Source organism: Mytilus edulis, chromosome 7 (genome assembly GCF_963676685.1).
Source record: "Mytilus edulis chromosome 7, xbMytEdul2.2, whole genome shotgun sequence".
Taxonomy (NCBI): Eukaryota; Metazoa; Mollusca; class Bivalvia; order Mytilida; family Mytilidae; genus Mytilus; species Mytilus edulis.
The window spans coordinates 67,784,549-67,796,856 of record NC_092350.1 but is presented as its reverse complement, the minus strand read 5'-3'; the positions used below and the strand labels follow the sequence as shown (position 1 = coordinate 67,796,856).

Here is a 12,308-nt window from a genome sequence, read left to right as displayed (position 1 = left end):
CAGGAACGACCGAAAACGAAATTGTGTTTCGTGTGCTTTTTGTATATAAATTTGCAAAATTTGTGTAGCTTTGGTTAAAATTAAAACACCGTGTTTGAGTAAGAAATAGGATTTGTAGGCTTTGGAAACTCGGAAAGATTTGAGTATCGCTTCTCGGCCTTTTGGCTAAGATCAAAGTGTAGTATCTGTTCTTATCAGCTTAATATCTGATACGTACCCCATGTGGGTACTTCGATATTAAACTGATTTTTGCAACTAGGTGAGATGTTAGGTGCTTGCACCGCTCTTGCCACGAGTTGGCCTGGTATTGCAGTACCTCCAGGATCGGCTCACTCCCCCTGTTTGGGGAGAAAATTAAAATAGAAAAATAGCTTTCCCTTCAATAGCCTGCGAAACAGCCCCAGTAAAATATTCTCTAATGCTTTTCACTGAGCACTACATGTGTACTTTTTCTATATATCTTTCTTATTTAAGGAGTTTGCGTAAATTGTATAGTTTTACTCATTGTTGTAAATCATTCTACTTCTCGTGCATGTAAAATAAGTTGCATTTTCTTTTTTTTCTTTTTTATGTCTGTTCTCTAAAAAGTTCTTTTCTTTTCTTGTAATGTAATATTTTTGTTGTCGCTTGCTTGTATTTATAACAGCACATGTCAGTGTATTAATGTATTCTCGTTCCTAAAAAGAAACTCTATAAATTTTTAGCGTTACGGAAAAACGCGGGGAAAAGAATTACGTCCCCTTCTACTGTTTCAATCATCGTTAATAGCGACGTCGCCTCAGAACGAGGGCAAACGATGGAAACTGCAGTCGGCCGGTAAGTTTTTTCCTCCTTCTGAAATTTATTTAAAAATTGCTGTACCGGTCAATTCCTTTAAAAAATAGAACAGGTGAACTGTTTATGTTTGTGTTAACTAAACGAGACAGTGAAAAGTCCGTGCTGATTGTGAAAAAGCGTTGAATTTATTTTCTGATTAATGAAATTTCCTAGGCTTTAAAAACTGCGTTCGTCGGACCTAGGATGAATCAACATGATCATGTTATTTCGTTCGATTAAGATTAAATACGTATACGTATGTTATACGTTTAAAAATATATTCTGGCGACTTGCCGTATTTCACAAGCCGCTTTTTATTTTCACACCCGTTTTGTCATGCAGAAATCGTTTCATGCTGTCAGGTATTTGAAGCAAAGCAAGATCTCGTGTTTCGTGTGCTTTTTGTATATAAATTTGCAAAATTTGTGTAGCTTTGGTTAAAATTAAAACACCGTGTTTGAGTAAGAAATAGGATTTGTAGGCTTTGGAAACTCGGAAAGATTTGAGTATCGCTTCTCGGCCTTTTGGCTAAGATCAAAGTGTAGTATCTGTTCTTATCAGCTTAATATCTGATACGTACCCCATGTGGGTACTTCGATATTAAACTGATTTTTGCAACTAGGTGAGATGTTAGGTGCTTGCACCGCTCTTGCCACGAGTTGGCCTGGTATTGCAGTACCTCCAGGATCGGCTCACTCCCCCTGTTTGGGGAGAAAATTAAAATAGAAAAATAGCTTTCCCTTCAATAGCCTGCGAAACAGCCCCAGTAAAATATTCTCTAATGCTTTTCACTGAGCACTACATGTGTACTTTTTCTATATATCTTTCTTATTTAAGGAGTTTGCGTAAATTGTATAGTTTTACTCATTGTTGTAAATCATTCTACTTCTCGTGCATGTAAAATAAGTTGCATTTTCTTTTTTTTCTTTTTTATGTCTGTTCTCTAAAAAGTTCTTTTCTTTTCTTGTAATGTAATATTTTTGTTGTCGCTTGCTTGTATTTATAACAGCACATGTCAGTGTATTAATGTATTCTCGTTCCTAAAAAGAAACTCTATAAATTTTTAGCGTTACGGAAAAACGCGGGGAAAAGAATTACGTCCCCTTCTACTGTTTCAATCATCGTTAATAGCGACGTCGCCTCAGAACGAGGGCAAACGATGGAAACTGCAGTCGGCCGGTAAGTTTTTTCCTCCTTCTGAAATTTATTTAAAAATTGCTGTACCGGTCAATTCCTTTAAAAAATAGAACAGGTGAACTGTTTATGTTTGTGTTAACTAAACGAGACAGTGAAAAGTCCGTGCTGATTGTGAAAAAGCGTTGAATTTATTTTCTGATTAATGAAATTTCCTAGGCTTTAAAAACTGCGTTCGTCGGACCTAGGATGAATCAACATGATCATGTTATTTCGTTCGATTAAGATTAAATACGTATACGTATGTTATACGTTTAAAAATATATTCTGGCGACTTGCCGTATTTCACAAGCCGCTTTTTATTTTCACACCCGTTTTGTCATGCAGAAATCGTTTCATGCTGTCAGGTATTTGAAGCAAAGCAAGATCTCGTGTTTCGTGTGCTTTTTGTATATAAATTTGCAAAATTTGTGTAGCTTTGGTTAAAATTAAAACACCGTGTTTGAGTAAGAAATAGGATTTGTAGGCTTTGGAAACTCGGAAAGATTTGAGTATCGCTTCTCGGCCTTTTGGCTAAGATCAAAGTGTAGTATCTGTTCTTATCAGCTTAATATCTGATACGTACCCCATGTGGGTACTTCGATATTAAACTGATTTTTGCAACTAGGTGAGATGTTAGGTGCTTGCACCGCTCTTGCCACGAGTTGGCCTGGTATTGCAGTACCTCCAGGATCGGCTCACTCCCCCTGTTTGGGGAGAAAATTAAAATAGAAAAATAGCTTTCCCTTCAATAGCCTGCGAAACAGCCCCAGTAAAATATTCTCTAATGCTTTTCACTGAGCACTACATGTGTACTTTTTCTATATATCTTTCTTATTTAAGGAGTTTGCGTAAATTGTATAGTTTTACTCATTGTTGTAAATCATTCTACTTCTCGTGCATGTAAAATAAGTTGCATTTTCTTTTTTTTCTTTTTTATGTCTGTTCTCTAAAAAGTTCTTTTCTTTTCTTGTAATGTAATATTTTTGTTGTCGCTTGCTTGTATTTATAACAGCACATGTCAGTGTATTAATGTATTCTCGTTCCTAAAAAGAAACTCTATAAATTTTTAGCGTTACGGAAAAACGCGGGGAAAAGAATTACGTCCCCTTCTACTGTTTCAATCATCGTTAATAGCGACGTCGCCTCAGAACGAGGGCAAACGATGGAAACTGCAGTCGGCCGGTAAGTTTTTTCCTCCTTCTGAAATTTATTTAAAAATTGCTGTACCGGTCAATTCCTTTAAAAAATAGAACAGGTGAACTGTTTATGTTTGTGTTAACTAAACGAGACAGTGAAAAGTCCGTGCTGATTGTGAAAAAGCGTTGAATTTATTTTCTGATTAATGAAATTTCCTAGGCTTTAAAAACTGCGTTCGTCGGACCTAGGATGAATCAACATGATCATGTTATTTCGTTCGATTAAGATTAAATACGTATACGTATGTTATACGTTTAAAAATATATTCTGGCGACTTGCCGTATTTCACAAGCCGCTTTTTATTTTCACACCCGTTTTGTCATGCAGAAATCGTTTCATGCTGTCAGGTATTTGAAGCAAAGCAAGATCTCGTGTTTCGTGTGCTTTTTGTATATAAATTTGCAAAATTTGTGTAGCTTTGGTTAAAATTAAAACACCGTGTTTGAGTAAGAAATAGGATTTGTAGGCTTTGGAAACTCGGAAAGATTTGAGTATCGCTTCTCGGCCTTTTGGCTAAGATCAAAGTGTAGTATCTGTTCTTATCAGCTTAATATCTGATACGTACCCCATGTGGGTACTTCGATATTAAACTGATTTTTGCAACTAGGTGAGATGTTAGGTGCTTGCACCGCTCTTGCCACGAGTTGGCCTGGTATTGCAGTACCTCCAGGATCGGCTCACTCCCCCTGTTTGGGGAGAAAATTAAAATAGAAAAATAGCTTTCCCTTCAATAGCCTGCGAAACAGCCCCAGTAAAATATTCTCTAATGCTTTTCACTGAGCACTACATGTGTACTTTTTCTATATATCTTTCTTATTTAAGGAGTTTGCGTAAATTGTATAGTTTTACTCATTGTTGTAAATCATTCTACTTCTCGTGCATGTAAAATAAGTTGCATTTTCTTTTTTTTCTTTTTTATGTCTGTTCTCTAAAAAGTTCTTTTCTTTTCTTGTAATGTAATATTTTTGTTGTCGCTTGCTTGTATTTATAACAGCACATGTCAGTGTATTAATGTATTCTCGTTCCTAAAAAGAAACTCTATAAATTTTTAGCGTTACGGAAAAACGCGGGGAAAAGAATTACGTCCCCTTCTACTGTTTCAATCATCGTTAATAGCGACGTCGCCTCAGAACGAGGGCAAACGATGGAAACTGCAGTCGGCCGGTAAGTTTTTTCCTCCTTCTGAAATTTATTTAAAAATTGCTGTACCGGTCAATTCCTTTAAAAAATAGAACAGGTGAACTGTTTATGTTTGTGTTAACTAAACGAGACAGTGAAAAGTCCGTGCTGATTGTGAAAAAGCGTTGAATTTATTTTCTGATTAATGAAATTTCCTAGGCTTTAAAAACTGCGTTCGTCGGACCTAGGATGAATCAACATGATCATGTTATTTCGTTCGATTAAGATTAAATACGTATACGTATGTTATACGTTTAAAAATATATTCTGGCGACTTGCCGTATTTCACAAGCCGCTTTTTATTTTCACACCCGTTTTGTCATGCAGAAATCGTTTCATGCTGTCAGGTATTTGAAGCAAAGCAAGATCTCGTGTTTCGTGTGCTTTTTGTATATAAATTTGCAAAATTTGTGTAGCTTTGGTTAAAATTAAAACACCGTGTTTGAGTAAGAAATAGGATTTGTAGGCTTTGGAAACTCGGAAAGATTTGAGTATCGCTTCTCGGCCTTTTGGCTAAGATCAAAGTGTAGTATCTGTTCTTATCAGCTTAATATCTGATACGTACCCCATGTGGGTACTTCGATATTAAACTGATTTTTGCAACTAGGTGAGATGTTAGGTGCTTGCACCGCTCTTGCCACGAGTTGGCCTGGTATTGCAGTACCTCCAGGATCGGCTCACTCCCCCTGTTTGGGGAGAAAATTAAAATAGAAAAATAGCTTTCCCTTCAATAGCCTGCGAAACAGCCCCAGTAAAATATTCTCTAATGCTTTTCACTGAGCACTACATGTGTACTTTTTCTATATATCTTTCTTATTTAAGGAGTTTGCGTAAATTGTATAGTTTTACTCATTGTTGTAAATCATTCTACTTCTCGTGCATGTAAAATAAGTTGCATTTTCTTTTTTTTCTTTTTTATGTCTGTTCTCTAAAAAGTTCTTTTCTTTTCTTGTAATGTAATATTTTTGTTGTCGCTTGCTTGTATTTATAACAGCACATGTCAGTGTATTAATGTATTCTCGTTCCTAAAAAGAAACTCTATAAATTTTTAGCGTTACGGAAAAACGCGGGGAAAAGAATTACGTCCCCTTCTACTGTTTCAATCATCGTTAATAGCGACGTCGCCTCAGAACGAGGGCAAACGATGGAAACTGCAGTCGGCCGGTAAGTTTTTTCCTCCTTCTGAAATTTATTTAAAAATTGCTGTACCGGTCAATTCCTTTAAAAAATAGAACAGGTGAACTGTTTATGTTTGTGTTAACTAAACGAGACAGTGAAAAGTCCGTGCTGATTGTGAAAAAGCGTTGAATTTATTTTCTGATTAATGAAATTTCCTAGGCTTTAAAAACTGCGTTCGTCGGACCTAGGATGAATCAACATGATCATGTTATTTCGTTCGATTAAGATTAAATACGTATACGTATGTTATACGTTTAAAAATATATTCTGGCGACTTGCCGTATTTCACAAGCCGCTTTTTATTTTCACACCCGTTTTGTCATGCAGAAATCGTTTCATGCTGTCAGGTATTTGAAGCAAAGCAAGATCTCGTGTTTCGTGTGCTTTTTGTATATAAATTTGCAAAATTTGTGTAGCTTTGGTTAAAATTAAAACACCGTGTTTGAGTAAGAAATAGGATTTGTAGGCTTTGGAAACTCGGAAAGATTTGAGTATCGCTTCTCGGCCTTTTGGCTAAGATCAAAGTGTAGTATCTGTTCTTATCAGCTTAATATCTGATACGTACCCCATGTGGGTACTTCGATATTAAACTGATTTTTGCAACTAGGTGAGATGTTAGGTGCTTGCACCGCTCTTGCCACGAGTTGGCCTGGTATTGCAGTACCTCCAGGATCGGCTCACTCCCCCTGTTTGGGGAGAAAATTAAAATAGAAAAATAGCTTTCCCTTCAATAGCCTGCGAAACAGCCCCAGTAAAATATTCTCTAATGCTTTTCACTGAGCACTACATGTGTACTTTTTCTATATATCTTTCTTATTTAAGGAGTTTGCGTAAATTGTATAGTTTTACTCATTGTTGTAAATCATTCTACTTCTCGTGCATGTAAAATAAGTTGCATTTTCTTTTTTTTCTTTTTTATGTCTGTTCTCTAAAAAGTTCTTTTCTTTTCTTGTAATGTAATATTTTTGTTGTCGCTTGCTTGTATTTATAACAGCACATGTCAGTGTATTAATGTATTCTCGTTCCTAAAAAGAAACTCTATAAATTTTTAGCGTTACGGAAAAACGCGGGGAAAAGAATTACGTCCCCTTCTACTGTTTCAATCATCGTTAATAGCGACGTCGCCTCAGAACGAGGGCAAACGATGGAAACTGCAGTCGGCCGGTAAGTTTTTTCCTCCTTCTGAAATTTATTTAAAAATTGCTGTACCGGTCAATTCCTTTAAAAAATAGAACAGGTGAACTGTTTATGTTTGTGTTAACTAAACGAGACAGTGAAAAGTCCGTGCTGATTGTGAAAAAGCGTTGAATTTATTTTCTGATTAATGAAATTTCCTAGGCTTTAAAAACTGCGTTCGTCGGACCTAGGATGAATCAACATGATCATGTTATTTCGTTCGATTAAGATTAAATACGTATACGTATGTTATACGTTTAAAAATATATTCTGGCGACTTGCCGTATTTCACAAGCCGCTTTTTATTTTCACACCCGTTTTGTCATGCAGAAATCGTTTCATGCTGTCAGGTATTTGAAGCAAAGCAAGATCTCGTGTTTCGTGTGCTTTTTGTATATAAATTTGCAAAATTTGTGTAGCTTTGGTTAAAATTAAAACACCGTGTTTGAGTAAGAAATAGGATTTGTAGGCTTTGGAAACTCGGAAAGATTTGAGTATCGCTTCTCGGCCTTTTGGCTAAGATCAAAGTGTAGTATCTGTTCTTATCAGCTTAATATCTGATACGTACCCCATGTGGGTACTTCGATATTAAACTGATTTTTGCAACTAGGTGAGATGTTAGGTGCTTGCACCGCTCTTGCCACGAGTTGGCCTGGTATTGCAGTACCTCCAGGATCGGCTCACTCCCCCTGTTTGGGGAGAAAATTAAAATAGAAAAATAGCTTTCCCTTCAATAGCCTGCGAAACAGCCCCAGTAAAATATTCTCTAATGCTTTTCACTGAGCACTACATGTGTACTTTTTCTATATATCTTTCTTATTTAAGGAGTTTGCGTAAATTGTATAGTTTTACTCATTGTTGTAAATCATTCTACTTCTCGTGCATGTAAAATAAGTTGCATTTTCTTTTTTTTCTTTTTTATGTCTGTTCTCTAAAAAGTTCTTTTCTTTTCTTGTAATGTAATATTTTTGTTGTCGCTTGCTTGTATTTATAACAGCACATGTCAGTGTATTAATGTATTCTCGTTCCTAAAAAGAAACTCTATAAATTTTTAGCGTTACGGAAAAACGCGGGGAAAAGAATTACGTCCCCTTCTACTGTTTCAATCATCGTTAATAGCGACGTCGCCTCAGAACGAGGGCAAACGATGGAAACTGCAGTCGGCCGGTAAGTTTTTTCCTCCTTCTGAAATTTATTTAAAAATTGCTGTACCGGTCAATTCCTTTAAAAAATAGAACAGGTGAACTGTTTATGTTTGTGTTAACTAAACGAGACAGTGAAAAGTCCGTGCTGATTGTGAAAAAGCGTTGAATTTATTTTCTGATTAATGAAATTTCCTAGGCTTTAAAAACTGCGTTCGTCGGACCTAGGATGAATCAACATGATCATGTTATTTCGTTCGATTAAGATTAAATACGTATACGTATGTTATACGTTTAAAAATATATTCTGGCGACTTGCCGTATTTCACAAGCCGCTTTTTATTTTCACACCCGTTTTGTCATGCAGAAATCGTTTCATGCTGTCAGGTATTTGAAGCAAAGCAAGATCTCGTGTTTCGTGTGCTTTTTGTATATAAATTTGCAAAATTTGTGTAGCTTTGGTTAAAATTAAAACACCGTGTTTGAGTAAGAAATAGGATTTGTAGGCTTTGGAAACTCGGAAAGATTTGAGTATCGCTTCTCGGCCTTTTGGCTAAGATCAAAGTGTAGTATCTGTTCTTATCAGCTTAATATCTGATACGTACCCCATGTGGGTACTTCGATATTAAACTGATTTTTGCAACTAGGTGAGATGTTAGGTGCTTGCACCGCTCTTGCCACGAGTTGGCCTGGTATTGCAGTACCTCCAGGATCGGCTCACTCCCCCTGTTTGGGGAGAAAATTAAAATAGAAAAATAGCTTTCCCTTCAATAGCCTGCGAAACAGCCCCAGTAAAATATTCTCTAATGCTTTTCACTGAGCACTACATGTGTACTTTTTCTATATATCTTTCTTATTTAAGGAGTTTGCGTAAATTGTATAGTTTTACTCATTGTTGTAAATCATTCTACTTCTCGTGCATGTAAAATAAGTTGCATTTTCTTTTTTTTCTTTTTTATGTCTGTTCTCTAAAAAGTTCTTTTCTTTTCTTGTAATGTAATATTTTTGTTGTCGCTTGCTTGTATTTATAACAGCACATGTCAGTGTATTAATGTATTCTCGTTCCTAAAAAGAAACTCTATAAATTTTTAGCGTTACGGAAAAACGCGGGGAAAAGAATTACGTCCCCTTCTACTGTTTCAATCATCGTTAATAGCGACGTCGCCTCAGAACGAGGGCAAACGATGGAAACTGCAGTCGGCCGGTAAGTTTTTTCCTCCTTCTGAAATTTATTTAAAAATTGCTGTACGGTCAATTCCTTTAAAAAATAGAACAGGTGAACTGTTTATGTTTGTGTTAACTAAACGAGACAGTGAAAAGTCCGTGCTGATTGTGAAAAAGCGTTGAATTTATTTTCTGATTAATGAAATTTCCTAGGCTTTAAAAACTGCGTTCGTCGGACCTAGGATGAATCAACATGATCATGTTATTTCGTTCGATTAAGATTAAATACGTATACGTATGTTATACGTTTAAAAATATATTCTGGCGACTTGCCGTATTTCACAAGCCGCTTTTTATTTTCACACCCGTTTTGTCATGCAGAAATCGTTTCATGCTGTCAGGTATTTGAAGCAAAGCAAGATCTCGTGTTTCGTGTGCTTTTTGTATATAAATTTGCAAAATTTGTGTAGCTTTGGTTAAAATTAAAACACCGTGTTTGAGTAAGAAATAGGATTTGTAGGCTTTGGAAACTCGGAAAGATTTGAGTATCGCTTCTCGGCCTTTTGGCTAAGATCAAAGTGTAGTATCTGTTCTTATCAGCTTAATATCTGATACGTACCCCATGTGGGTACTTCGATATTAAACTGATTTTTGCAACTAGGTGAGATGTTAGGTGCTTGCACCGCTCTTGCCACGAGTTGGCCTGGTATTGCAGTACCTCCAGGATCGGCTCACTCCCCCTGTTTGGGGAGAAAATTAAAATAGAAAAATAGCTTTCCCTTCAATAGCCTGCGAAACAGCCCCAGTAAAATATTCTCTAATGCTTTTCACTGAGCACTACATGTGTACTTTTTCTATATATCTTTCTTATTTAAGGAGTTTGCGTAAATTGTATAGTTTTACTCATTGTTGTAAATCATTCTACTTCTCGTGCATGTAAAATAAGTTGCATTTTCTTTTTTTTCTTTTTTATGTCTGTTCTCTAAAAAGTTCTTTTCTTTTCTTGTAATGTAATATTTTTGTTGTCGCTTGCTTGTATTTATAACAGCACATGTCAGTGTATTAATGTATTCTCGTTCCTAAAAAGAAACTCTATAAATTTTTAGCGTTACGGAAAAACGCGGGGAAAAGAATTACGTCCCCTTCTACTGTTTCAATCATCGTTAATAGCGACGTCGCCTCAGAACGAGGGCAAACGATGGAAACTGCAGTCGGCCGGTAAGTTTTTTCCTCCTTCTGAAATTTATTTAAAAATTGCTGTACCGGTCAATTCCTTTAAAAAATAGAACAGGTGAACTGTTTATGTTTGTGTTAACTAAACGAGACAGTGAAAAGTCCGTGCTGATTGTGAAAAAGCGTTGAATTTATTTTCTGATTAATGAAATTTCCTAGGCTTTAAAAACTGCGTTCGTCGGACCTAGGATGAATCAACATGATCATGTTATTTCGTTCGATTAAGATTAAATACGTATACGTATGTTATACGTTTAAAAATATATTCTGGCGACTTGCCGTATTTCACAAGCCGCTTTTTATTTTCACACCCGTTTTGTCATGCAGAAATCGTTTCATGCTGTCAGGTATTTGAAGCAAAGCAAGATCTCGTGTTTCGTGTGCTTTTTGTATATAAATTTGCAAAATTTGTGTAGCTTTGGTTAAAATTAAAACACCGTGTTTGAGTAAGAAATAGGATTTGTAGGCTTTGGAAACTCGGAAAGATTTGAGTATCGCTTCTCGGCCTTTTGGCTAAGATCAAAGTGTAGTATCTGTTCTTATCAGCTTAATATCTGATACGTACCCCATGTGGGTACTTCGATATTAAACTGATTTTTGCAACTAGGTGAGATGTTAGGTGCTTGCACCGCTCTTGCCACGAGTTGGCCTGGTATTGCAGTACCTCCAGGATCGGCTCACTCCCCCTGTTTGGGGAGAAAATTAAAATAGAAAAATAGCTTTCCCTTCAATAGCCTGCGAAACAGCCCCAGTAAAATATTCTCTAATGCTTTTCACTGAGCACTACATGTGTACTTTTTCTATATATCTTTCTTATTTAAGGAGTTTGCGTAAATTGTATAGTTTTACTCATTGTTGTAAATCATTCTACTTCTCGTGCATGTAAAATAAGTTGCATTTTCTTTTTTTTCTTTTTTATGTCTGTTCTCTAAAAAGTTCTTTTCTTTTCTTGTAATGTAATATTTTTGTTGTCGCTTGCTTGTATTTATAACAGCACATGTCAGTGTATTAATGTATTCTCGTTCCTAAAAAGAAACTCTATAAATTTTTAGCGTTACGGAAAAACGCGGGGAAAAGAATTACGTCCCCTTCTACTGTTTCAATCATCGTTAATAGCGACGTCGCCTCAGAACGAGGGCAAACGATGGAAACTGCAGTCGGCCGGTAAGTTTTTTCCTCCTTCTGAAATTTATTTAAAAATTGCTGTACCGGTCAATTCCTTTAAAAAATAGAACAGGTGAACTGTTTATGTTTGTGTTAACTAAACGAGACAGTGAAAAGTCCGTGCTGATTGTGAAAAAGCGTTGAATTTATTTTCTGATTAATGAAATTTCCTAGGCTTTAAAAACTGCGTTCGTCGGACCTAGGATGAATCAACATGATCATGTTATTTCGTTCGATTAAGATTAAATACGTATACGTATGTTATACGTTTAAAAATATATTCTGGCGACTTGCCGTATTTCACAAGCCGCTTTTTATTTTCACACCCGTTTTGTCATGCAGAAATCGTTTCATGCTGTCAGGTATTTGAAGCAAAGCAAGATCTCGTGTTTCGTGTGCTTTTTGTATATAAATTTGCAAAATTTGTGTAGCTTTGGTTAAAATTAAAACACCGTGTTTGAGTAAGAAATAGGATTTGTAGGCTTTGGAAACTCGGAAAGATTTGAGTATCGCTTCTCGGCCTTTTGGCTAAGATCAAAGTGTAGTATCTGTTCTTATCAGCTTAATATCTGATACGTACCCCATGTGGGTACTTCGATATTAAACTGATTTTTGCAACTAGGTGAGATGTTAGGTGCTTGCACCGCTCTTGCCACGAGTTGGCCTGGTATTGCAGTACCTCCAGGATCGGCTCACTCCCCCTGTTTGGGGAGAAAATTAAAATAGAAAAATAGCTTTCCCTTCAATAGCCTGCGAAACAGCCCCAGTAAAATATTCTCTAATGCTTTTCACTGAGCACTACATGTGTACTTTTTCTATATATCTTTCTTATTTAAGGAGTTTGCGTAAATTGTATAGTTTTACTCATTGTTGTAAATCATT

The 12,308-nt window shown here is 36.1% G+C and overlaps 11 non-coding genes across 11 annotated transcripts; all 11 read left to right on the top strand.

The window, feature by feature from the left end:
- The first annotated feature begins 145 nt into the window (after positions 1-145).
- On the top strand, positions 146-338 carry LOC139483670 (U2 spliceosomal RNA). The gene has a single exon (XR_011655084.1). It is a non-coding gene; the product is annotated as a U2 spliceosomal RNA (small nuclear RNA).
- Positions 339-1,324: 986 nt separating this feature from the next.
- On the top strand, positions 1,325-1,517 carry LOC139483668 (U2 spliceosomal RNA). The gene has a single exon (XR_011655083.1). It is a non-coding gene; the product is annotated as a U2 spliceosomal RNA (small nuclear RNA).
- A 986-nt stretch (positions 1,518-2,503) lies between these two features.
- On the top strand, positions 2,504-2,696 carry LOC139483666 (U2 spliceosomal RNA). The gene has a single exon (XR_011655081.1). It is a non-coding gene; the product is annotated as a U2 spliceosomal RNA (small nuclear RNA).
- Positions 2,697-3,682: 986 nt separating this feature from the next.
- Positions 3,683-3,875, top strand: LOC139483665 (U2 spliceosomal RNA). Its single transcript, XR_011655080.1, has one exon. It is a non-coding gene; the product is annotated as a U2 spliceosomal RNA (small nuclear RNA).
- Positions 3,876-4,861: 986 nt separating this feature from the next.
- Positions 4,862-5,054, top strand: LOC139483664 (U2 spliceosomal RNA). The gene has a single exon (XR_011655079.1). It is a non-coding gene; the product is annotated as a U2 spliceosomal RNA (small nuclear RNA).
- A 986-nt stretch (positions 5,055-6,040) lies between these two features.
- On the top strand, positions 6,041-6,233 carry LOC139483663 (U2 spliceosomal RNA). Its single transcript, XR_011655078.1, has one exon. It is a non-coding gene; the product is annotated as a U2 spliceosomal RNA (small nuclear RNA).
- A 986-nt stretch (positions 6,234-7,219) lies between these two features.
- Positions 7,220-7,412, top strand: LOC139483662 (U2 spliceosomal RNA). The gene has a single exon (XR_011655077.1). It is a non-coding gene; the product is annotated as a U2 spliceosomal RNA (small nuclear RNA).
- A 986-nt stretch (positions 7,413-8,398) lies between these two features.
- Positions 8,399-8,591, top strand: LOC139483661 (U2 spliceosomal RNA). The gene has a single exon (XR_011655076.1). It is a non-coding gene; the product is annotated as a U2 spliceosomal RNA (small nuclear RNA).
- A 985-nt stretch (positions 8,592-9,576) lies between these two features.
- LOC139483660 (U2 spliceosomal RNA) lies at positions 9,577-9,769 on the top strand. Its single transcript, XR_011655075.1, has one exon. It is a non-coding gene; the product is annotated as a U2 spliceosomal RNA (small nuclear RNA).
- Positions 9,770-10,755: 986 nt separating this feature from the next.
- Positions 10,756-10,948, top strand: LOC139483659 (U2 spliceosomal RNA). The gene has a single exon (XR_011655074.1). It is a non-coding gene; the product is annotated as a U2 spliceosomal RNA (small nuclear RNA).
- A 986-nt stretch (positions 10,949-11,934) lies between these two features.
- Positions 11,935-12,127, top strand: LOC139483658 (U2 spliceosomal RNA). The gene has a single exon (XR_011655073.1). It is a non-coding gene; the product is annotated as a U2 spliceosomal RNA (small nuclear RNA).
- Positions 12,128-12,308: the final 181 nt, after the last annotated feature.